Source organism: Lissotriton vulgaris, chromosome 8 (assembly GCF_964263255.1).
Source record: "Lissotriton vulgaris chromosome 8, aLisVul1.2, whole genome shotgun sequence".
Classification (NCBI taxonomy): Eukaryota; Metazoa; Chordata; class Amphibia; order Caudata; family Salamandridae; genus Lissotriton; species Lissotriton vulgaris.
Genome location: NC_141696.1, coordinates 743,544,472 through 743,567,272, shown reverse-complemented (window position 1 = coordinate 743,567,272; position 22,801 = coordinate 743,544,472). Strand labels below are relative to the sequence as shown.

At 46.4% G+C, this 22,801-nt stretch overlaps 1 protein-coding gene and 1 pseudogene across 1 annotated transcript in view; both read right to left on the bottom strand.

Moving 5' to 3' along the window:
• The window catches only part of LOC147697944 (uncharacterized), a 1,308,576-nt gene that overhangs the window by 1,121,049 nt on the left and 164,726 nt on the right, over positions 1–22,801 (bottom strand). The gene's annotated exons all lie outside the window — the stretch shown is intronic.
• Positions 21,263–21,760, bottom strand: LOC147697945 (serine/arginine-rich splicing factor 2 pseudogene; annotated as a pseudogene).

Here is a 22,801-nt window from a genome sequence, read left to right as displayed (position 1 = left end):
GGTAATATAATCAAGAGAATACTATATACATGTAAGCGCTGGCAGGCCAGGAGGCTGGGCAAGAAAATATGGGCTCCTTTGTCAGTTTGGATGAAAAGCCACAAAGGCCCCATAAGACCATCCTCTAAGGGTGTATAGCAGTTACATATGCTTTAAGTGAATTTAATAGCTTATGCTCGGAATATCTTGAATAGATAGAAACTGTTGAACCCCTATTTTAATCTTTTTTTCCCTATGATTAACTTGCCTCCCTATGTAAATATGTAAATATCTATGAAATTAATTGGCTAAATAATCCTGTTTTAATCATGCTCAACTGTCTTTTTTATTTCCAACTTACCGTTGGTATTTTTTTGACGTTCTGGTGGCCTTAACACCTTCGCCTTATTTACATGGCGCCGTTAAGCTCCTTAACATGGCTTATCGCTGCCTTGTAAATAATGCCCCTTTCACGCACCACTTAGCGTGAAATTGGCGGGCAATGGGTTGTTGCAGTGGGTGTTCCGCCGCAACACCCATTGCTTTTTGACATTGCCCCCTATTTACAAGGGTGCCCTAAAAATAGGGCCATTTAAAAAAATGGGGTACTCCCAAGGTTAGTACTGGACCTGGGCACTATACGATACGGAAAACAGTGGTCCTAGAACCTTATTTCCAACAGCAATTTAGTCAGAGCATATCAATGATTCTATTCTGTTGTTCAAAAAACGAAGCCTAGGGCCAAGATTCAAGGCAAGTTCAATATTAGTCTTCATGTTGGCATCAACGGTTAATTCGCCACTCCGTGATTGCAGGAATGAAGCCTGGCATGGACGAAGCGCCTTTGTTGTCCGTGTTTAAATCACGGGAATCTGCTTGGCCATCTGGAAATGGTGAGGGATCTTCGCCGTGTGATCTCCAAACGAGGTAAGGCCTAATATTGAACTTCCATTGACTGGATGATGACTACCTGTGGGTCCCCACCACATACAGAGGGCGACTCAGCCACCTTTTTTCAGGTTGCCCCCACCACCCCAGTCCAGAAGAAGATCCGCACGACCGAGGTTGTGAAATCCCCTAGTGTCATAAGTCGGATCGAAATGTCGACGCCCTTGATTAAGGCCTAGACTAACTGTTCCATTACCCCTCATCATGCAAATGTTGTATTCATTGCTGCAGTCATACATGTAAAAGGAAATGTATACATAATCTTGTATAGCTAGCTGCATATGACGGTGATTGATAACCGCTCATATTGCCCATCTAAATAATATGCATTTCTTTCTCCTCTATGCCACTGATTCTCTCTTTCTTTTTACACTTAGCACCCCTCATTCACCAGCACGTTCCCCTTTGGAGCAACCACCCCTTTTTTAAATGTTACTCATTGTTTATGAAAAAGTTCTCCGCCTAAAATAAATACATTAAATTGCTGGGTGGATATAACAAATTTGATCCGTTATTGTATGCTCATTTTCAGAAAGTCTGATGCCTTGAGTAATTTTGAATTAAGTCTTAGGCAGGAGCTTGCCGTGAATCTTGGCCCTAGGCTCCGTTTTTTGAACAACAGAATAGAATCATTGATATGCTCTGACTATATTGCTGTTGGAAATAAGGTCTAGCACCACTGTTTTCTGTATTCTAAACATGGGACAGCACCACAAATAAGACCAGGCAAAACCTGGTCGTACCCTGGCACAATAAGGGGAATGATTAATTTCTCCTAATTTTTGCTGTTTTTATGTGACCTGCATTCCGCAGCACACATAGAAAGAGCAAATCGCCATTAGTGCTTGTTCATGTGCAGGAAGCAATCATTAGAAAAGGATGAGTTGCTACTTTTATATGAGATGCATTGTGCAACACACATAGATGTTACAAATCACCATTATTGTTTGTTTATATGCAGGAAGTAACACCTTCCTGCACATGAGCAATCATTCCCTGTAACGCAGGCACCCTTGCACTATGGTGCAAGCGTTCCTGCCTTGGCGCTAGGCACCTAAATTTAGTGCCAGGGCTAGGGGAAACGCAGGGGTGTGCCGCATTATTGAAAATAAAGTACATTCCTGCATTTCCCGAATGTCGGAGTGCTGTGCTACCAATTGTAAGAACAAAAGGGGATAGGTCCATAAACACGTGGTGGGGGCTAGACCCTTTATAGAATATATAACACAAATTGCCCGAACTACAAAATCTCTACAAGCTTATTAAGAGGAAAAGATCAATTTATTGCGATCCCCCTCAACATCCTACTTAGTGAATGTTTATTATCTTTTTCAAGTTATGACAAGCTATATGACAGAAAACAACAATACATTAAATATTTACACACCTATATATACTTTGTACATACATAAAAAACAAATTCTTTACACAGTACAAAAAAGAACATTTCTTGCATCAAACATTACAAAAAACTAAGAATACATAACAAACAACATTAGAACAAACATTACAATCAAAAAATTAGAAAAATAGGAATAAACAATCAAGGGGGAATTATAAGCAAGTGAATGGCTCTTAAACAAATCAATACTGGACCGGCCGGTCCTAGTATCGTAGAGATGACACTTTGACTTCCACCCTATGAAAGTGCCGAAGCCTTTCGAGATCAGGCACAGTGTCGCTGATCTCTCATCAGGGCTGTTTTATTCTTTGTATCTGTAAGATGCAAAGAAAATATTTTACTCATCACTCTCAAAACCGAACTTCTTTTAAGGCAATGGGCTGAGAAAGAAAACTGCTACATACCAAACTTGGTTGTAAGTAGAGCAGGGCATTAAGGCGTAAAGGATTTCAAACCAAATATTTCTAAACGTGGCCAGGCAGGACAACCTACAAGAAATGTTAATACATTTTTTTGCATTGGTGAATCTAACCAGCTCGTGGTTTCAATACTAAGGCGTCACCCAGTGCTACATAAAGCATATCTTGCTATTGTCGACTTATATATAATCCACCACCACTCCTAAAACAATAGTGACAAATGTTTTAGTGGTGGGGCTGTTGATTGCAATGTTTGCATAGTGTATGCATTATTAAAATACCAGGAAAGGCAGGAATCATTTCGCCTACCTTAATGATGTTACCAATTGTGGCGTAACACCGCGCTCAGCCATTCTGTTGAACATATGCCCCAGGGTTTCACTCAAGACATCCGTGTATTAGGGCTTATTACTAGCCACAGGCTAATGCCCAGTCTGTGACAGCAAATTAAGGGCATTGTGGGGAATATTTACAATGCCCCTGTGGCACATTAATGCCGCCCGAGCGTCACTTTTATGACGCGCCGGAGGCGCAGTGTGCATGCCATATTTACAAGGCCACGTAAAACCACCCTGCATGGCTTTTCATGGCATTGTAAATATGGTCCCCTTTTACGCATTACTCTGCATGAAAAGGGCATTCCATGGGTGCTGTTGGGGGTGTTCCCATGCAATCCCCAAGGAATCTGACATGTTCCCAGATTTACAAGGTTTCATGAACCTGGAAAAGCGTTTGATTCATACGCCTCCCCAGGGGGGGCGTAAATGTGGCACAACCTTGAAAAATATCTTTATTTCTCTTCGTTTTTTGCTTTCTATGCCTGCTGTAGTCTGCAGCACATGTAGAAGGAGGATAGACCAATCAATAATTGTTGATGTGCAGGAAGGTGTCCCTTTCTGTACATTAACAATCATCCATGCAATGCAGGCACCCTTGCAATGCAGGCAGCCAAGTGTGCGCCAGTGCAGAGGAAAGGAAAGGGATGCGTGGTATTGCTGTAAATTCGACACATCCCTGCACTTTACTAATGACGCAGCCCGTCAAGATGGCTTGTAATGCTGCTCATTTTCTAGTAAATATTCCCCAAGGTGTCTGGGCTTCGAAACGGCTTCCGGCCAGAAGTGCTGCACTATAGTAAGCAGGTAGGTATTGATACCTCATTTCCATTTTACCCTCACTCAATAAGATTTTACTTTTTTGAACAGTTCACCCTAATAGTGACTAAGCTTCCCATCATACCTCACACAAAGCACCAAACCTAGCAACCACCCAAGGAATACATATCCTACTGAAATACCCTTGTACAACGCTAAAGTAAAACGCTAATCAATACCAGGCAACCATGTGCAAAGTTCACTTAACCTAATCACCCCCTAAACAAAATCATAGCGTTATTCACACATTCTCTCTTTACACACCACAACTCTTCTTTATCCTGACCTACCACCCAAACAATATCCATAAGGCTACCCCCTGTCATCACATCTATGAACTAGATCCTTTCACCTCACCACTTTTCTACTGGGAAATACCTGACTGTTCAGCCCATCTCCTTTCAACCTTTGTACTCTACTTTCCACACGCAATGGAAAGTTCTCTCTCTAATGACACCATTTCACCATTCTATCCTCTCTCACCACCTTCCATTACCCACCTCTCTTCCCTGTACTTAGCCCAAATCAGATGCTGCCTATCCAAGATACAAAATAAACTTCCAAGTCTGTCTTAAGACAAATAAATTCATCTCACCGACAACAGTATACACCTTCCAGAACACTAAAATGTAGACTCATGCAACAACTAACACCCACTCACACCTTACATCTCACTCACAGGTTAGAAAAAAATCAATTACCAAATTCAAAGTCCTCCAACTAGACTCCAGTCCCCTCCACAACCTCAACATCAGGATTACATCAAAGAAAGCAAGAATACTCTCTCCTCCAACTGAATCCTTCTGCTCGCTCCTAAACGTACACAAATCACGCACAACCCACAACCACCTATACTCAACCTCAAGACATATTCCTCTCCCTCTTCCTGAAATCTCTGTGAAATCACTACTGAACCACCTGAATCAGGAGAGCAAACCATAACCCAACACAATTGACAACACCAGGATTCCACAAACCCAGCATGTCCCGTTCTGATAGCTTCGGCATAGCCACCATACCTCCACCCGCATCATACTCAGCTTCCACAAACATCTCTCCCAGATGCCTGCCTCAACCACATACCCAACACTTTTATAAATACACCAGGACCAAACATACCAATACCTACCTCCGCCCTTTCCAGGCCTGACCTAAAAAGGTAATAATTGTTCAAGCCAATAATGCAACTGAAAATTCCCAGAGAAATGCTTTCAAAATGAAATCTGAACGTGGCCAAGGAGTTGATTACTGACAAGAGAATAAATACTCTGTTGCATGTTGGGTTTAGAAAGAGAGACACTGCATTGGACCACTGCCTGGTGTTACAAACTGTTTAAAGAATAATCAATAAATGGATGGAGGATGTAATAGTCACATTCCTCAATGATGAACAGGCCATTTAATAATATAATTTGGGACTTCTTGTGGTATTACCGTGCAAATTGATTTCTAAATTTCAATTTCTCGTGATAGGGTCACTACCTTTAATAAACTGGTTTAGCTATAGCAAATCCCTTCTCTTTACTGCAGTAAATATTTTGGTATGGGTATCTTGCCACCTCTCTCTGTTTTGTTCAATGGTTTGCTACTTTTACTTGTAAGCCAGCAGGCACCAAGAATTCATAGCAAGGAGAAACATTTTAAATTTCACATTTGCAGTAATGTACTTAGTGGCTCATGTATGAGCTTGTGACGCAATGCAGGACAGCAGGTCATCTTGCTGTGCTGCACAGCATGGCAGGAAAGGGGCAGAAATTCACAGCATTTAAGGCAATACTGTGCATTCCAGTCCTTTCTCTTCCACTGTCGCCCTTTAGGCTGCCTAGAGCCAACGCAAGCGCCCTTGAACCATGGTGCAAGAGGGCCTGTGCTGAATGCAGGGTTGGTTTTGTGCAGGAAGGGGCACCTTCCTGCACAAAACAATCCTTGGAGGCATATTCCTCTTTTTATGTGTGCTGTAGAAATATAGATTGTTCTCCTTGTTCAGCCTCTCCTGGGAAGGTGTAAGCTTTTAGTACATCCCCAGGTTTACAAGTTCTTGTAAATTTGGGGATGCATAACAATTCATGGGAGTTGCGTGGGAACACCCATGCAATGGCCATAGAATGCAGGGTAACACAATGCAGGGATTTGTGCTGCGTTGACGTACTCCAGATTTTTGAAGCCACTCAGAGCCATGCAAAGTGGCTTTGCTTGGCTTCAAAAATCTGACTTAGAGTGGTGCAAACGCAATGCAACCCTCTCATAAACATGCCCCTTTCTTTTCACTAAATTCACAGTCGACTAGAAATCAGCTCTACTCTCCACCCCACTCCTCCCCTCCCCCGCCTCCAAGTAACACTTGGTCTTCCCTCCACTTATCTGCTGTTGCAAAGGTGTTTGGGCCCATGCACTTCAATTTAGCCTCCACTGATATTCCAAAAACAGGGAAGATGGTACACATGTGGTGAATGCATCCCTCACCCTAATAAGTGGCATTATTTTTTACTGTGGTGAGGGAGGGATCCCATGTTCATTAAAGAGCTGCCCATGTCTCTGACAGTGTTATGTAGTGCTTGGCCCTCGAGTTTTCTGCAGTCAGTCACCTGTCTTAATTGGAGAGCTGGTCAATTCTTTAATATGACAACACTCATATTCAACCACCACTCTGCTGTGCCCTGTGTGGATCAAGGTAGTGCTGGTTTCACCACGTTGAGACTCTGAAAATGGACAGGACTTTAGCTTAATGAGGCTAGGGCAGGCCTTCTGTCAGCATTCCCTTAAGTTCAGATCTTCAGGTGTTATGGCGTAATTATCAGGATTTCCCAGCAGAAATTGGAAGTGGCATACATGACCTCTACTCTGCTCTCGTTGCCTGCTGGCCACACCCTACACTTTAAGAAAGGAAGCCTCAGGTGATCAAAGTAATTTAATAAGAGTATCTCTGCGCCGGAATTGTGGTTGTGAACGGTTTTAGAATGTGGGAAAAAAATTCCAATTAATTGTAAAACAAAACCCAAAGGTCCATGAAAATGTTTCAGGCAATGGTTAAGAGAATACATTAAAAGAGCTGAAGATCTATGGAACGTAAAATATATGGCGAGGCTGTTACTTTATCCATCCGTGAACATAATGAGCCGCCTCATTGAGGGTTACATCTTTTAGAGATTACTATAATGTGCACTTTCAGATCTCGTAAGTAAGACAATTAGTGTATATCCGTGTGACAGGCTTGAAAAGGTAATATGGCAATCAGTTTTGAGAATTCTTTAGAAATATGTGCAAGGACAGTCAAGAAGAAGTGATGATTTAGTTATTTGAGCATTTCTTTTAAATGCAAGAAACAAAGCAACTTCTGATTACTTTACCTAGCGTAGCACAGAGTGGAATTCTGCTGAAATGTCACTACCCAGGACCACCAAAGCATGAACGATGGTGGGACTGGAGGGACGAATTTCAATAGAAAAACCAAAATGTTTTTCCATCAGCGTGAGAAGAAGTTCTATAAAAATAAATCATCTACTGATGTTACTAAAGCATTATAAGTATATAGGTTACAATGTAAAGAAATGGAGCATTAACTTGATGCAAAAGGTTAACGTGGCTTAGAGCACAAGGATGTTTAACCACCAACCCAAATAGGACCCAAAGCAGGCACCCTAGCTAGAACCCACTAACTAGAGCTTCAGATAATGCTTGGAAAGTGGACTATTAAACCTCTGTATTTGGAAGTTGAGAGTAAAATTATTTCATGATTTGAGAATTTTTTTATGGGGAAATATGCTTTTAATAACCAAAGGAATGTTTTGATAAATCTGTGATGTCCTCATTTGTATAAAATGAAAACATATTTTTCACTCTAAAATCCCCTTTTAGACAAGATAGCAACCGATATGTGTTATGGGCACTTATCTAGTGCATTTATATCATTTGTATGGTCCAGTAGCACTTTCCGAATCTAAGTGACTTTACGATTATTCAGGGCCGGACTGGGAACCAAACCGGTCCTGGCAAAGTGCTCTGTCGCCACCTCCCCCCAACCCCCCCCCCCTCCCGAGGTTGGGGTGTCACCGAGCTCTTTGTCAGGGTTTTACATACCAGCAAAAACGGCCCTGTAACAAAATCGGCCCCCAGGGGCCCAAAACCGGCCCCAACCCATGCGGTGCACCGGCGGATTGCCCGGTGCCCGCTACGGCCAATCCTTGCGATTATGGGATTCTTGTGGCCTGCTCTAATTGCATTCGACTGCCCATATTGTTCAGAGAGAGGTGAATCATATTAGAGCTTTGGAATGTTGGCTAGCTTCTAATAGCTGGTAGAGGCTCGGAGTTCCTTTTTTTTTTTATAAATGTTTTTATTCAGTTCTTGACAATTCATTCATAACATTCATTACAGAAAATCGAAAAAACAGAATGATAAGCTGAAGAACAAATAATAAAATATAGCATCATCTCAAGAAAGAATAAAGCCTGAAAGAAGAAATTTCATATCATAAGCCTACATAGAGATTTAATCAAAATACGTCTCTCATATTTTTTCAAATTTACGCAGTCCCCCAATCCTTTGTGCGTATATAAATTCACTTTTCCTCACTCTCTTCATTTTCTCATACCATTCATCCAAAGAGGGTACTACATCTGTTTTCCAATATTTAGGAATCAGTGATCTGGCCACCGCTACAATAATATATACCAGTTTTGCTAGTGACTCAACCAGATTAAGCTCTGGATCAATACCAAATATAATCAGTCTTTCATAATTAATAATCGTACATTGCATATGAAGTGAAAGCAAAGAAAAAATGCCCTCCCAGAAGGCCCCAATTCGGGGGCATAAGGCTACTATGTGAGACCAATTAGCCAAATCTGGTCGAGAACATCTATAACAGATGGGAGATGAATTACTAAACATTCTGGCAATGATTGCAGGTGTATAATATAGCAGCCATTTACTAAAAAACAGCATTCGCCTCCAGTTAGCGCCTCTCAATACCGAGAAATTAAACTTATTTAATGTTTTCCACATATTGACTGTTAAGTTGAGACTTTCATGTTTATGCCATTTTTTAGTTGCTTTAGTACTCAGATCCTCCTCTCTACTCTGTGCTAAGACTCTTCTCCATTTTCCTGGTTTCATGAATAGTGAAGACCAAAAGAGATCATTGGATAATTCTGAGGCTTGATTGATCTTTACTAAGTCAGTTTGAACAAAAACTTTATATAGTAGATTATAAGAACCCATAAGAAGAAAATTTCCCCATTTAGAGAAAGCATCTCGCTAGGAGTTAGCCAAGCTTCATTTTCCACGGAATTCAGTAGTGATGTAAACCCCAGTCTGACCCAATTTTGTATAATTTCTGGCCCCATTTTTATACCAAAACCTAAAATAGCATCCCTAAATGGAGTTTTTAAACTAAAGAGAGAAAGTGAGTATCTCTTCAACATGGCGTCTGGTTTTTAAAAAAAAATATTTAAAACCTTGTATCTGACCAGTTCAGGAGATTTAGGTATGGATACTGGAGAAGAGATTTTGGCTTCTTTGCATATTCTTTCAAAAAAAAAAATTATAAACAGTACTTGACTTGACATTGGATGTTTGAATCTTGAGAGATACTGTGCAAAATAAGCAAAGTAGTAGTCTCTAAGGTTTGGGAGACCGAGACCTCCTTGTTCTTTTTCTTCGTATAGAGTATTTATGGCGATTCAAGGTGTCTTTTTAGCCCAGACAAAAGCTGAGAACATAGATTAAATTTTCGAAAAGAAAAAGCCCGGTAATGAACATGGGATAGTGGAAAACAAAAAATTAAATAGGGGAGAACCGACATCTTAATTAATGCCACCCGGCCTGGAATGGACAAAGGTAGGGTATTCCATCGTGAAAATCGATCGCAAACTTTTTTTATTAAGGGTTAAAAATTCAAAAAATACAATTCACTTACAGATGGCGTAAAATAGACACCCAAATATCTTTTGGGTCTATTATTAATACAGTTTTGAAAATCCGGGTGTAATTCAGGAATTATACTACCACAAATTAAAATCTCGGTTTTCCTCCTATTAATTCGATACCCTCCCAGTGCTTCAAATTCTGCAAAAACAGAAGGAGCCCGTGCTTGTGAATGCATCACCGGTTTAAGAAGAAGCATTATGTCATCTGCATATAATTTGATTTTATCCATAGAGGTCATAGGTGGTAGGATATCTATAGAATTCCGGATTACCACCGCCAGTGGTTCTATGAAGAAGGCAAAGAGAACAGGGGACAATGGACATCCCTGCCTTGTCCCTCTTTGCACTGAAATTGAACCCACCATGGATTTGTTAATAAGCACATAGGCTTTTGCACCTTGATACAGATTTTTAACTAGGGTTATAATTTGTGAGGGGATTCCAAAAAATTGTAAAATAAAGAAAAGTGTATCTCAGACCACCAAATCAAAAGCCTTTTCTGCATCTAAAAGAAAAACTAAAGCCGGCACCTTACATGTTACAAAATAATCTAAGGCCTCAACCAAATAGTGAGTGTTAGTGATGAGTTGTCGACCTGAGATAAAACCATTTTGGTCTGAATGAATCAGTTGCGGAGAAATATGATTAAAACGTAATGAGAGTAATTTAGTAATGATTTTATAGTCCAAATTTAACAAAGTAATGGGTCTATATGAGTTAGGATCATTTGCTTCCTTCCCTTTTTTCAAAAAACTAACCTCAGTCCCATCATAGAATGATGGTGGGATTGAGCCACCTTCCAACATGGAATTGGATAATAAAAGTAATAGTTTAGATAGGGAGGTGAAAAATATAACAAAGAATTCTGCAGGGAAACCGACTGGTCCACATGCCTTACCATGTGGCAGAGATTTAACTACAGCTTTTAGTTCATCCTCCGAAAACGAAGATGCCATTGCTGCTTGGTCCATCTGAGAGAGAGTGGGAAGATTATGCTTGTCTAAAAAATTGTTTCATCTGTTTTTTTTTTTTTCGTTTTTTTTTAAAAACCTTTATTTATGAATGCACAATACACAGCGTCTGCCTACAACCCCGCAGGGCCGGCCGCTATGACATAAACAGGATGATTAAAAAGTAAATTAGGAGACAGTACGTTGTTAAAGCAATCCCTCGAGACTACATTATCGGATAGAACATAGCGCCATATAAATAGGATAAGAAAGGTTTAATTTTATGTTTTTGTCGAAAAGAACAACAACACACAAACACATGGTATCATAGTGGCAAGGGTCGCTGGAGGGGGGGGAAGGGGGGAAGAAGGTTAATAAATAAAGAAACACATATGGCGAGGGGGGGGCGAGCACGAGAAAGAAAACAAAGCGTGTGATGGAAATTGGAAAAGGAACGTAAATCATGGAGAAGAGGGGAGAGGAACCTCATAGTCCAGCGGAGGAGAGCAAATGTCTCCGCGGTACGAATTCCACTGAGCCCAGACCCTGGACCATTTCTTAGGACGCCCCCGCGCCTCATACACAGTTTTTTCTCGGAACATGCACCAGTCCATGTTCTCTTTCCAGGCACTGAGCAATGGTAATCTAGGGGAGCCCCAGAGCTGCGCTATATCTCTCTTTGCGACCATGTTGCCCAGAGTGACCCAAAGTGTCTGGGCAGCATTACAATCAGACGGTTCCCACACATTGAGCAGACAACATCGTGCTTCGGGAAGGAGTGGGATCCCGGTGACACGACCCATAACATCATGCACTCTGGACCAAAAAGCTGCAATCATCAGGCATTCCCACAGAACATGAAGGAAGGTACCATCCATACCACACCCACGCTTGCATCGTCCATCCGAAACCAAACCCATTCGCACCAGACGCATTCCAGTCAGATACACACGGTGGAGGATCTTCAACTGGACAAAGCGAAGCCGAGCCGGAATAGCCACCTCCTTAGGGGAGGATACAGCTGACTGCCAGTCCTCGTCGTCGAGTTCGAGCCCGTCAGCCGTCCAGGAAGCACGAAGCTTCTCAAGTTGGTCAGCCCTGTTGTTGACAAGCTTTTTGTATATCAAGGAAATAGTGCTATCGGGGACGTGGCCGTCTAGAACACGATCCTCCAAAGGGGAGGACTGCGGGATATCGGTACCAGATGGAAAGACGGAGGACAAGGCATGTCGAACCTGCATATACTGGAAGTGCTCTCTATCATCGAGCCGGTATTCCAGTTTCAATACCTCGAAGGATTTAACAGCGCCCCGTGCCCATAGATCCTCCACCGTACTGATCCCAATCATGTCCCACTTCTCAAATCCTTTCGTCTTCCACAGATTGCCCAACCGATCCGAGTCATACAATGGCGTCATACGTGTTAGCCTACCACCCCAGCCCGTGGCCACGGTAGCATCTCTCCATGCCCGCACTGCACATTTCGTCGGGCCCGTAAGGAGTCGAAAGGGTGCCTTTGAAGACAAAGCCCTATTAAAGTTGCCACCGGGCAATAATAGTTTATCCAAAGCAAAGGCGGGAGCGGGTTCCGGAGCGTACATCGCATGGTTGATAGCGCTCAGGTGCGAGGCCCAGTAATAGCGTCTAATATCCGGCAACGCAATACCACCATCATACCATGAGAGGGTGAGCTTGGACAAGGCAATACGGGCACGGCCATCCCAAATCAGTTGTCGCTGCAAACTCTCAACCTCACGGAAGTAGCGAGCAGGGACAGGATCGAAAAAATTCTGCAGGGCGTAAAGAAATCGGGGGAGCGACATCATTTTAAAGAGTGCCGCTCGGCCCAATGGGGATAAGGGCAATTCACGCCACCGTCGAACGTCTTGCTTGAGTCTACGGAGCGGAGCATACAAGTTCCGCTCATAGCGGACCGAAGAGACCATAGAGACATAGATCCCCAAATACTTGAAGCCGTCGGTCGCTACCAGTATCGGAAACCTGCGAGGCAGAGGCGGCAGAGCCCCGGCTATGACGTAAACACAGGACTTAGTCCAGTTGATGACTAGTCCCGAGTTCTTACCAAAGGATGTGAGAACGTCGAAGAGGACGTTAAGCGACTTTTGAGGGGAAGTAAGATAAAGAAGGATATCATCCGCGTACAAGGAGACGCGATCCTCAAGATCTGGAGACCATCTGATCCCCTTAATAGAGGGTTCCCACCGAAGCCACGCAGCAAGGGGCTCAAGCGCCAATGCGAATAGAAGCGGGGAGAGCGGACAGCCCTGACGAGTGCCACGGCCTAAGGGGAAGGGGTCAGAGCATCTACCCTTTACCACAACCTGAGCCAATGGCCGTTCATAAAGGAGCCTGACCCATGCGATGTAATTAGGGCCAAAGCCAAACTTAGCGAGAGCCGCCCAGAGGTAGGGCCATTCAATAGTGTCGAAAGCCATAGTGGCGTCTAAGGAGGCGACCACTGCCGGCTCGGCGAGAATTGGAGCTCTCGCGAGAACACTGTGGAGCCTACGCAGATTAAGGGCCGTGTTCCTGTGCGGGATGAAACCGGATTGATCCGGATGGATCAGGTCGCAAATCACCTTAAGCAACCGATTGGCCAGAACCTTGGCCAGGATTTTGGGTTCCGCGTTCAGGAGAGAGATGGGGCGGTATGAAGCGCAGCGGTCACGAGGCTTGCCATCCTTATAAATGACCACTATGGTGGCAAGGCGCTGCTCGAGGGGGAGGCTCCCAGCCTCAACCGCCTCGAGAAACATGTTGCGCAGATGGGCGGCCATCTTGTCCGGACAAAGTTTGTAAAGTTCAATGGGCAGTCCATTTGGGCCCATCGCCTTTCCCGAGCGCAAAGATCGGATAGCAAGGGCAATCTCATCAACGGTGAAAGGGGCCTCCAAGACAAGACCATCATCATCTGAAACAGGTGGCAGGGCAATATCTCGCAATAGCAGCCTGGAATCAGCCTCATCTCGGTCACTAACAGGCGTATAAACCTTCCGGAAGTGGTCCACAAAGCAATCAACAATTTCACCAGGATCGGAGACACTCTCACCGGATTCGCGAACAATGACAGGCACAACACGACTCGCTCGTTCAGCCTTATCCAGCCATGCCAGGAGCTTGCTAGCCTTGTCACCCACATCATACAGTCGGCCTAGTTGATTCGCTCGCATCAATTTAGCAGCATTAGTGACACAAGCTTTATAGTCAGCTTGTTTTAGTTCCAGAGTGTGCAGCAATGCAGGCGTGTCATCCCCACCCAACTCACTTTCAAGCGCAGTGATCTCAGTTTCAAGAGCCAGAACAGCCTCCCTCTTTACCCTACGCTCTGCAGCAATGAGTGATAGGGCGGAACCCCTGATAACCGTCTTGAAGGCCTCCCAAAGAACAGTAGGGGAGGTGACCGAGCCCACATTCTCATCGAAGTAGCAATCAATTGCCTTAACCAAATCTGAGCGGAGCCGGGGGCTTCGGAAATGCCAGGGAGGGACCGGGGGGACCCTGTTACCAAGGAGACCACCCACAGAAATCCTAATCAGCAAGGGGGAATGGTCCGAGATACCCCAGGGAAGATGTCGTACAGTGGACAGAGTGGAAGCTAACATAAAGAAATAATCGATACGGGAGAGGCTGCCATGCGCACCAGAGTGAAAAGTATACTGCTGGAGTGTGGGGTGTAATGAGCGCCAAACATCCACTAGGCCAAAAGTATCAGCCATCTCATTGAGCCACATCTGGGATGGCAGCAAGACTCTAGGGGGAAGTCGATCACATTCACCAGACATAACAGAATTGAAGTCCCCGCCCAAGATTAACAATCCATCAGGAAGGCCAAGGAGAGTCCTGCCAAGGTCGGCATAGGTGGTAGCCTGCAGCCCCGGGGAAATATAGACAACAACCAACACAATCTGTTTACCCTCCCACCTCCCAGAGACAGCAGCATACCGCCCACGGTCGTCAAGGATAACCTCGTCAATAGCGAGAGCAAGGGAGGACTTCACCATGATACCCACACCCGGGACCCAGAAGTGAAACCAGCATGTGCGACCAGGCGATAACCCCGGCGGTCGAGGGCTTTACAAGCATTTCCAATTAAGTGGGTCTCCTGAAGGAACACAACATCGGGGGCATGACGCCTCAAAAATTGTAACACAATGCCCCGCTTGATCCTGTCACCCAACCCGTTTACGTTCCAAGAAAGAACCCGCATTTCACCCCCCCCCATTGCGACAAAGGCATTCCACCCCATTCCCCCTCCACAACCCCAAGTTCGGAATAATTGCAATCTGTGAAATACCATGAAAAAAGAGACATAACAAACTAAACGAAACACAACCAAGTCCCCAGGAACCAACCCCCAAACAGAAACCTGTTACAACACCCCCCTCCCTGCACCCCTGCTGACTAAAAAGCCACCCCCAACTGCAGTGTGCCTGTCGCCCCATCTTATCTACACAAAGAACCCCCCGAGGAGGAAGGGAGAAATCACCCGTTCCCGCACCGCCACGGGCAGAACCATAGAGCACACAGTTAATTCACTCAGTTCAATACGTAGTCTCAATCTGGACCTCCGGGGCCCCATGTTACTCCTGGGCCGTTGCACCACCTTCCGCACCACCAGGGCCTCCGCTCCCAGAGTCATCTGTCGGCAACGAGTCCAACCAGTCGGCAGCACGCTCCGGCTGATCAAAAAAGTAGGCACGGTCTCTAAATTCAATCCGCAGTCGGGCCGGAAACAACATGGCGTACTTCAGTCCCCGATCTCTCAGGCGACGCTTCACTCCGAGGAACCCAGATCGTTGTCGCTGCACTTGGGGAGTGAAATCAGGATAGATGGAGATAGAGTTATTGTCATATTTCAACGGGCCGTGTTTACGGGCGGCCTGGAGGATAGCGTCTCTATCTCGATAGTGAAATAGTCTTGCAATGATAGGCCTCGGCGGGCCTCCTGGTTTCACTTGTCCTCCTGGAAAACGATAGGCGCGCTCTACGGCAAAGAACTTACTGAGTCCAACCGGAGCAAGTTTAGCAACAATAAGTTCCTCGACCAATAAGTCGATCGAGGCCGCACCATCACTTTCCGGCACTCCAACTAGGCGTATGTTATTCCGCCTGGCCCTGTTGTCGTAGTCCTCCATACGCTTGAGCAGCAGATCATGCGAGGCACGCAGATTTCCAATCTCAGACTGCGCCTCCGCCATGTCCGTTACCAGGCTTGACGCCTTAAGATCTAGTGCCTTCACCCTCTCATTCGTTTTGGCAAGATCGGCCCGAATAAGAGTAACATCCACAGCCACCGTGTCTATCTTAGACACGATGGCTTCGTATTGCTGACTCATATCGGCCTTAAGTCCAGAAATGGCAGCCAACAGGTCTTGGAGCGATACTTCCGAAGAAGACGGCATATCCGTTTGAGGTCCTTCAGCGACCACGCTTGTGACACCGGGGGAGCCTCTCGGCTGGGTGTAGCGTTCGATCATATTGGACTGGATCGACCCCCCCCCCCGGGTTACAGTCTTCCTGCGTTTTTCGGCCTCAGGTTTTGTCGCCATGTCGCATTCGATGGCGGCCGAGTACCCAGGAGAAGCAGTGAGACGGAGGAAAATCCAGGAACTCCGATGTGCAGTTCGAAGAGGGAGTACCGCAGGCCTCCTTGCCAGTCCAATGATAGAAAGTGTGCACCGTGAGGGCAGCAGGCGAAGACAGAGTAGGAGGAGACAGAGACAATGAGGCAGGAAACCGAAAGTGAAAGTGGTGCACCTCCGGTGGGCCAGATGCCAGGCAGCCGTTGTTGTTAAATTACAGGTCGGCCACAGTAGGCAGCCGAGTCCCCGGTCGCGTCCGTGGGCAGGCCAAAAAGTTGAAGACGACAGAAAAATGGTCCCCAAGGTCCGATTTCGACCAAAAAAGGATCGTCAGCATCAGTGAGAGTAGTACTTCAAAAGCCCGTTGAAATGATCAGGATAAGTGTAGGATAGATAAAGAAGGGCGGCGCGGGTCTCGGGAGCTCTCTGCTCACGCGACCATCTTGGATGCCCGCGTAGCTCCTCCCTGTTTAATCTGTTTTGATCCGTAATATGGTGCGAAGTATACATTTTCTCGTGATGAGACAACATAATCTGTCCTATCTCTGCTGCATCTGAGGTATCGGTATCATTAATTGGAGATTTAAGAGAATAAATTAGATTAGCTGCCGCTTGTTCTTTGACCTGCCATGCCAGAAATTTACCCGTAAAATTGCTGTGTTCGTATGTTTTTTGTGCTTGCCTACAGAAAATTTCCTCACTTCTCTCAAAATAATGTAAGCTCAGTTTACGTTTTGCAGCATTTAATTCATTGTTTAGCCTAGCAGATGGATTATGATACATTTGTTCTACCAGATCCTGGATATTCTTCTTTAGTAGATTCTTTGTATCCCTAAAAGCAGCTGATTCCCGCCCATCCCTTTCGATAGCAATCCCCCGGATAAACGCCTTAAGTGAGTCCCATACCACATGAATAGGCGCAGTTCCCATATTTCGTTCAATATAGTCATTAATCTAATTTTTCAATTGGGTCACCCAGGTTACATCAGCCAGGTATGATTTATTAAACACCCAGCCTTTTACCGCATTTGTGCTCTCCTCAAACATCAATTCTAATGTTAACAATGCATGGTCGGAGAAGCTGTTATGTAGAATTCTTTGATAGCTATTCTTAAATTTTGAGGTCAGCAAAAAATCGATACGAGAAAATGACCTATGTCTTCCCGACCAACAGGTATACTCTCTTTTATGGGGATTTATAGATCGCCACGGATCAACAAGATCTAGGGTCCTTACGTTATTCGAAATTGACTTAAATGCTTTAGGTTTCAATTGTTTTCTACCACCCGTGCTAGAATCTAAGTTCAGGTCCATAAGTATATTAAAGTCCCTCCAATCACAATATCTCCTCCAACCAACAAAAGAGACTGAAAAATTTCCTCATAGATTTCCGAATTATCGTTAATTGGAGCATAAAAGCTTACAAATGTGATAGGGGAAGACCTATTCTTGAATTTACATGTTGCCCAACATCATCGACCCCGGCTCCCTGCCTTTGATTGAAAAATCTCTAACTCCATATTCTTATTAATGAATAGAGCTACTCCCCTTTATGACTCAGAAAACAAGCATTTGCAATGCAATAGGTCTCGCATTTTTTAAGTTTGAGCTATTAGCATTGTAAATGGCAATTGTTTTTTGCTTTGTGCTATAGTTATTTTTTTACATAAAAAGCTACATATAAAATATGTTTTATTAAAGTTATTTATGCAGTATCTAAATTTTGTTTGCATAAAAGAGTATAATAATATCTTAGTAAAAAAGTCAAATATTTTAATGGAAATTCACCAAATGTCCATTTATGTGTTGGTTTGAAAATAGCTAAATTAATAGCTTTGTCATTTACAATGCCAATAGTTATAACTTTCGCAAATGTGACACCTATAGCATTTGTAATGCAACATTTGTATTTACGTGACTTAGATGTATTGATATTACAAATAACAATGGCTTTTAATTTTTTTTAATACTTAATAAAAGTGATTGTAATTTATAATGGCAATAGCTTAAACTTTTGTAAATAACTTTTGTGAAGATTATGTTCAGTGTATTTTATTGTAACAAAATCCAAGAACAGAAGTGAAATATGAACATCTTTTTGTGACATTTGTAATAAAGCTTGAAACATTGAGAGAACATATTTGTGCTGTGGTGGTGCTGAATGGGGCTGTGGTGATGCTGAGTGATGCTGTGGTGGTGCTGAGTGGTGCTGTGGTGGTGCTGTGGTGGTGCTGTGGTGGTGCTGAGTGATGCTGTGGTGGTGCTGAGTGATGCTGTGGTGGTTCTGAGTGATGCTGTGGTGGTTCTGAGTGATAATGTGGTGGTGCTGAGTGACTGTACTCACTGTCACTCTGCACTCACTGTCACTCTGCACTCACTGTCACTCTGCACTCACTGTCACTCTGCACTCACTGTCACTGCACTCACTCTGCACTCACTGTCACTCTGCACTCACTGTCACTCTGCACTCACCCTGCACTCACTGTCACTCTGCACGCACTCTGCACTCACTGTTTCTGCACGCACTCTGCACTCACTGTCACTCTGCACTCACTGTCACTCTGCACTCACTGTCGCTCTGCACTCACTGTCGCTCTGCACTCACTCTGCACTCACTCTGCACTCACTGTCACTCTGCACGCACTCTGCACTCACTGTCACTCTGCACGCACTCTGCACTTACTGTCACTCTGCACGCACTCTGCACTCACTGTCACTCTGCACGCACTGTCACTCTGCACGCACTGTCACTCTGCACGCACTGTCATTCTGCACGCACTCTGCACTCACTGTCACTCTGCACTCACTGTCACTCTGCACTCACTGTCACTGCACTCTCTGCACTCACTGTCACTCTGCACTCACTCTGACTCTGCACGCACTCTGCACTCACTGTTTCTGCACGCACTCTGCACTCACTGTCACTCTGCACTCACTGTCACTCTGCACTCACTGTCACTCTGCACTCACTGTCACTCTGCACTCACTCTGCACTCACTGTCACTCTGCACTCACTCTGACTCTGCACGCATTCTGCACTCACTGTTTCTGCACGCACTCTGCACTCACTGTCACTCCGCACTCACTGTCACTCTGCACTCACTGTCACTCTGCACTCACTGTCACTCTGCACGCACTGTCACTCTGCACGCACTGTCACTCTGCACGCACTGTCACTCTGCACGCACTGACATTCTGCACGCACTCTGCACTCACTGTCACTCTGCACTCACTGTCACTCTGCACTCACTGTCACTGCACTCACTCTGCACTCACTGTCACTCTGCACTCACTGTTTCTGCACGCACTCTGCACTCACTGTTTCTGCACGCACTCTGCACTCACTGTCACTCTGCACTCACTGTCACTCTGCACTCACTGTCACTCTGCACTCACTGTCACTCTGCATGCACTCTGCACTCACTGTCACTCTGCACTCACTGTCACTCTGCACTCACTGTCACTGCACTCACTGTCACTCTGCACTCACTCTGCACTCACTGTCACTCTGCAATCACTGTCACTCTGCACTCACTGTCACTCTGCACTCACTGTCACTCTGCACGCACTGTCACTCTGCACGCACTCTGCACTCACTGTCACTCTGCACTCACTGTCACTCTGCACTCACTGTCACTGCACTCACTCTGCACTCACTGTCACTCTGCACTCACTGTCACTCTGCACTCACCCTGCACTCACTGTCACTCTGCACGCACTCTGCACTCACTGTTTCTGCACGCACTCTGCACTCACTGTCACTCTGCACTCACTGTCACTCTGCACTCACTGTCACTCTGCACTCACTCTGCACTCACTCTGCACTCACTGTCACTCTGCACGCACTCTGCACTCACTGTCACTCTGCACGCACTCTGCACTTACTGTCACTCTGCACGCACTCTGCACTCACTGTCACTCTGCACGCACTGTCACTCTGCACGCACTGTCACTCTGCACGCACTGTCATTCTGCACGCACTCTGCACTCACTGTCACTCTGCACTCACTGTCACTCTGCACTCACTGTCACTGCACTCACTCTGCACTCACTGTCACTCTGCACTCACTCTGACTCTGCACGCACTCTGCACTCACTGTTTCTGCACGCACTCTGCACTCACTGTCACTCTGCACTCACTGTCACTCTGCACTCACTGTCACTCTGCACTCACTGTCACTCCGCACTCACTGTTACTCCGCACTCACTGTCACTCACTGTCACTCCGCACTCACTGTCACTCTGCACTCACTGTCACTCTGCACTCACTGTCACTCCGCACTCACTGTCACTCCGCACTCACTGTCACTCTGCACTCACTCTGCACGCACTCTGCACTCACTGTTTCTGCACGCACTCTGCACTCACTGTCACTCTGCACTCACTGTCACTCTGCACTCACTGTCACTCTGCACTCACTGTCATTCTGCACGCACTGTCACTCTGCATTCACTCTGCACTCAGTCACTCTGCACTCACTGTCACTCCGCACTCACTGTCACTCTGCACTCACTGTCACTCTGCACTCACTGTCACTCTGCACTCACTCTGCACTCACTGTCACTCTGCACGCACTCTGCACTCACTGTCACTCTGCATGCACTCTGCACTTACTGTCACTCTGCACGCACTCTGCACGCACTGTCACTCTGCACGCACTGTCACTCTGCACGCACTGTCACTCTGCACGCACTGTTATTCTGCACGCACTCTGCACTCACTGTCACTCTGCACTCACTGTCAGTCTGCACTCACTGTCACTGCACTCACTCTGCACTCACTGTCACTCTGCACTCACTGTCACTCCGCACTCACTGTCACTCCGCACTCACTGTCACTCTGCACTCACTCTGCACTCTGCACGCACTCTGCACTCACTGTCAGGACTTCGATGTGGAACGAGACCTTGATCGTGTGCGGGATCTTGACTTGGATCGGCTGTAGCGGCTCCTGCTGCGGGATCTGGAGCGACTCCGACTGCGGGACCTCGACCGACGACGCCTCTTGGGACTGCGACTCCGGTGTCCATAACTTCCTCCACTGCCTCCATATCTTCGGGGTGGTGGTCCCCTGCGGCTATGGTGTGAGTCTGGTGGCCTTCCATAACGAGCCATCTGCACCCGAAGTTTGCGCCCATCCAGTACGGCTCCGTCCATGGCGTCCATCGCATCCTCGGCATCACGTTTGTCATGGAATCTTACAAAGGCAAAACCGCGGCTCTCCTTCGTGTATCGGTCGCGGGGGATATAGACGTTGCCTACTCGTCCATACTTCTCGAAAACTCTTCGAAGTGTTTCGGGCGACGTCCTGTAGGTAAGATTGTCCACCTTCAAGGACGTCATGCCTCCTACGTCAGGCGGTGGCCTGCCGTAACTCATCTCCAGGGAACCCGTGAGAGGCGTCGGGCGGAACCTTAACTATTCAGAAGGTGAAAGTCAGCAGGCGTGGGCGCCTACACTGACAAGAGCTTTGGCCAAAGTTAGTTAAAATAAAAAAATAACCTGAATAAAGTAATTGAGAAGTCAGGCAGGCCGGGGGCGGTACTGCGGGACACCTCTGTGACGTCATTCCCGGGCCGCGCTCTGATTGGCTGCTGGCCCGGGACCTGACGTGCAACCAGGAAGAGGAGCCGGCAGCAGGAAGTGGCGTGAGCATTGCGGCCCCGGGGCTCCCGTGACCAGGAAGGAGCCCTGGATACTGTTTCCCTTTAAGTCCCGGTCCCGAGATGGGGGACCGGGTGAAGACCCGCGGGTGGAAGCGGGCGCACTGAGGAGGCGGGGCTCCCATGTGGAGAGAGAGCCCCGCCGAGCGCTACCACCGCCCGGCCACAGAGAAGCCTTCTGTCTAGCAGCGGGCCCCCGTGATGTGGGGAGAGCCTGCAGCTGCGGAGGAAGGGAAGGTGCCTGGAGACCCGGGGAGCGCCCGCCAGACACTGGTGAGTGGAGCCGGGAGGAGAGGGGCTGGTGTGTGTGGAGGGGTCTCTGTGTATGCGTGTAGGTGCGGCGGCGGCGACGGGGGGTGTGCCTGTGTATGCGTGTGTATGTGCGCATGCGTGAGTGCTGTGTATGCGTGTGGCTGTGATGTGCGCATGTGTGAATGTTGAGAGCCTGCAGCTGCGGAGGAAGGGAAGGAGCCTGGAGACCCGGGGAGCGCCCGCCAGACACCGGTGAGTGGAGCCGGGAGGAGAGGGGCTGGTGTGTGTGGAGGGGTCTCTGTGTATGCGTGTAGGTGCGGCGGCGGCGACGGGGGTGTGCCTGTGTATGCGTGTGTATGTGCGCATGCGTGAGTGCTGTGTATGCGTGTGGCTGTGATGTGCGCATGCGTGAATGTTGGTGCGCGTGCAAGCAGCTGAATCCAGCCGGGGAGAAGCGCGTGACAGTTTCTTGTCCGTCATTCCCCCGTGTCAGCTCGCTATAAGT